Source organism: Lactuca virosa, chromosome 5 (genome assembly GCF_052849685.1).
Source record: "Lactuca virosa cultivar CGN04683 chromosome 5, Lactuca_virosa_CGN04683_v6, whole genome shotgun sequence".
Taxonomy (NCBI): Eukaryota; Viridiplantae; Streptophyta; class Magnoliopsida; order Asterales; family Asteraceae; genus Lactuca; species Lactuca virosa.
Window position 1 is genome coordinate 265372307 of NC_136430.1, and position 4124 is coordinate 265376430.

Here is a 4124-nt window from a genome sequence, read left to right on the forward strand (position 1 = left end):
CTTGCATTTGCAGTAAGGACTTGGGACTATGAAAAGAGGATCATTGGAGTTATGTTCAATTGATCTATTTCACAAAGTAAAGGTCATAGACAAACATAGTATGCATACTTGGTGTATGGCATGACTAGTGTTTAGAAAACATAGTGTACATGCTTGGAGCATGGGACAACTATTGTTTTAAATTCAAGAATAAAGTTGATAGCTGAAACAGTATACAATGAATAATGTGTAATCATATGGTGATAAATAAAAGGTGTTTTATTTATGTTCATAGGTTTTGATACCATATTCGATTCAATTATTCTTGTGTTTCATTTTGCATGTTTTGACTTCCAGAATAAACTAGGTCATTGTTCTGGATGACTAAGTTATTCAAACCATCCACAGTCGGTCATATGTTGGAAGTAGATATGAATTAAGACTGTCATGGGTTGGCTTGTAGAGGTCTAAGATGTTGGACAAAGGGCTACAACACTCATGAGTGCTCATAAGTTCTGAGTATTGGATTCAACCCGCGCTCATTGGAATCACTTCATGGATTTTATCACGAGTGATCATGAGACGATAATATCTTATATTCTTCAAACCTAGAGATATGAGTTGTTACTATGAGTTGGTTATACATTGATTGCACGAAAACGCATTGGTAACTCGATGTCATAAAACGTGCCTTTGTGTATGATTCAACAAGTAGTAGAACAAGCCATATGAGTCGAAGTTTATCCATTCCTTTTACCTTCGGGATAAAAGCGATATCTATGGGCCCCTCGATGATTTGGTGATGACAAACGTAAGTGCTCGGCCGGGCCTGGACTGATTTGATTTGTTCAATTAGTCAGTCGTCATAAATCGGAAATCGGGAAACAACAAATGGACAGAGAGAATGATTATAATCCATGTCTCAGTCCATATGATATCTAGAATGGAGGAATATATGATCCCTTATCTAATGGACATGTCATTTGATTTGTTTAGAGTTTGACAGCGGCTTTAAGAGCTACGATTGCTAGTCGGGATCTTGGAGTCATACTTGAATAATAGTTTTAGACTTATCCAAGTGGGAGACTGTTGGATTAGGTGTCTAAGCCCATAACTATTATTGGTATATATTCGACCCGAGAGTAGCATGGTCCATTTGGGTTGCATATCATCAGGACAATTTGTTAGGATGGACTTTTGAGAGAAGGTTATTTATGGTTTATTAATATATTATAAGTAATAATATATTAATATGAAATCATATGTTTTAATTAGTAGTGATCAAGAATTAATTTGGAATTAATTTAGTGGTCGAAAGAGACTAATTAAATCTATGGGGACTAATTATGATAATTAGTTATATTTATATGTGTTGGGCTTATGATCCATGTTGGACCAAGTTTATGTATGGATACATAAAGAGTTGGGCCACATGAACCATGGATCATAAAACCCATGGGTATGGATTTGGGTTATATCCATGACCCTAGAAATCCCACATATAAATAGATACTTCATTGCCCAAAATCGCCACTTGTATCTTTTTAGAGTTCATGGTGTCTTTTGTGTGCATGGAATTCTCTCTCAAGTTCATCCTTTGTCCATGGTGTGTTGTGATTCCATTTGAGGCTTCCACGCTATTGGGGCTAAGCTCTTTAAGGCCAAATACACCAAGAATTCAAGCTCCATCAAAAGGTATGTCATGCTAACTAGTATATTATAATTTTATGTTAAATGCATGCTAATTGTAAGATTAATACCTTGGAAACCATTTACATGTATAATTAGTGAAAACATAGATCCAAGGTATTTAGGGTTGTATGTGCACCATAGGATGTTGTAGTATACCAAAACCCAACAGAAGCAGCTTCAGTCCCTCTCCGCAGAGGAATTCAACCATCAAACGTTTCTTCGGACTCGGATGATGAAAACATGGAGAATATCAACACCAGAACTGAACCAAGAGTTCTCACAATTCCAATAATCCAGGGGGGAACCTTCTCAAACTCAAGAGGAACCTCCATCAGCAATCCAGGGGGAACCTTTTCCAATTGCCCAAGAAAATGTTAATCTCGCTCCAACAGTCCAAGATGATTCCACAGGATGTTCTCAAGTCCAGGGGGAACTACCGTCTCCAACCGCAGAGTCTTTCGATATTGAAGACATTCCCTCTACCGCAGCTGCTGATCATCTGCAACCTCGTCTACACGTATGGACGAAGGACCATCCACCGGGTCAAATAATCGGCAACCCATCTGCAGGTATCCAGACTCGATCTTCCCAGGATTTATCTGATCATTGTCACTACGCATCATTTATGTCCTCTGTCGAGCCCCGAACGATCAAAGAAGCATTAATAGAACCAGACTGGATATCCGCAATGCAAGAAGAACTAGAAGAATCCAAAAGAAACAAAGTGTGGCAACTCGTACCGAAGCCGCAAGGTCACACTATTGTTGGTACTAGATGGGGGTACAAGAATAAGTTAGATGAATCCAGTTGCCAAGGGATATAGTCAACTCGAAGGTATTGACTATGATGAAACGTATGCTCCGGTGGCACGAATGGAAGCCATTCGAATCTTCTTAGCATACGCAGCTCACAAGAACATCAAAGTACATCAAATGGATGTGAAAAGTGCTTTTCTCAATGGTGAATTAAAAGAGGAGGTTTATCTTCAGCAACCTCCGGGCTTCGAAAGTATTGAATTCCCAGACTACTGCTACAAGCTTGAAAAAGCAGTCTACGGTCTAAAGCAAGCCCTAAGAGCGTGGTATGAGACTCTCTCTGAATTTGTTGTCTCATCCGGATACAAAAGAGGAGTGATTGATCCCACTTTATTTAGAAAAGCAAACGGTAATCACCTTATGTTTGTACAAATATATGTGGATGATATCATCTTCGGATCAACTGATCAGGGAATGGTGGATGAATTTGCTAAGCTCATGACCAACAAGTTCCAAATGAGCATGAATAGAGAGATTAACTTCTTTCTAGGACTTCAAGTGAAGCAAGTCCCTCAAGGGATATTCACCCATCAGGAGAAATACACCACTGAACTACTAAAGAAATAATCAATGGACAACTGTTCTTCGGCTAAGGTCCCCATGGCCTTCGGCTATAAGATATCTGCTGACCCTTCCGGCGAATCAGTGGATCACAAGACTTATAGAGGTATCATTGGCTCATTGATGTACCTCACCGCAAGCCGACCAGACATTGTCTTTGCAACAGGTGTATGCGCAAGGTACCAGGCTGATCCAAAAATGTCACACATGACCGCAGCCAAGCAGATTCTAAGATACTTAAATGGCAGCAAGACTCTTGGTTTATGGTACCCCGCAGGAAATGACTTCAGTCTACAAGCATTCACTGATACGGATCATGCCGGATGCCGACTAGATCGAAAAAGCACCTCTGGTGGATGTCAATTTCTGGGTGGAAGACTCGTCAGCTGGTCTTCAAGAAAACAAAGTTGTGTATCACTATCTACCGCAGAAGCTGAATATGTGGCCGCAGCCAACTGTTGTTCACAAGTCTTGTGGATGAAAACACAACTTATGGACCACGGATACATAATGTTGTGGATACCAATTTATTGTGACTCTGAAAGTGCTATAGCGATTTCCCAGAATCCTATTCATCACTCTAAGACAAATCATATTGAACTACGGTATCACTTCATCAAAGACCACATCCTGAAAGGTAACATTGAACTGATTTTTGTCCATACTCATGAAGAGATTGCTGATGTATTCACAAAGGCACTTGACTCTACAAAACTCAACAGTTTCTTACAAATGTTAGGAATGATGAATCCGGACCCACAATTTTTTTTGAATTAATAGGTACCGCAGACCATCCTTGGTCTCTGTTGCGGTCCTAATTGAATTTATTTATGATAGATAGTTTTGGTATTCTCTATGTACCGCAGTACATTCCATGTACCGCAGTATCCCACATGTACCGCAACTATATATCATATCTATCTTTCAATGGTCCTTATTGTTTGTTGTTACTAATTTTTGTTCAAGTGCTCTCCTCAGTTCTTACACTGCAGTCTTCTAACAATCCATCCGCAACGATAAAAAGTTCCATCCGCAATGAAATCTCAATCCGCAATCACATTGATGAACTTCTTAGCT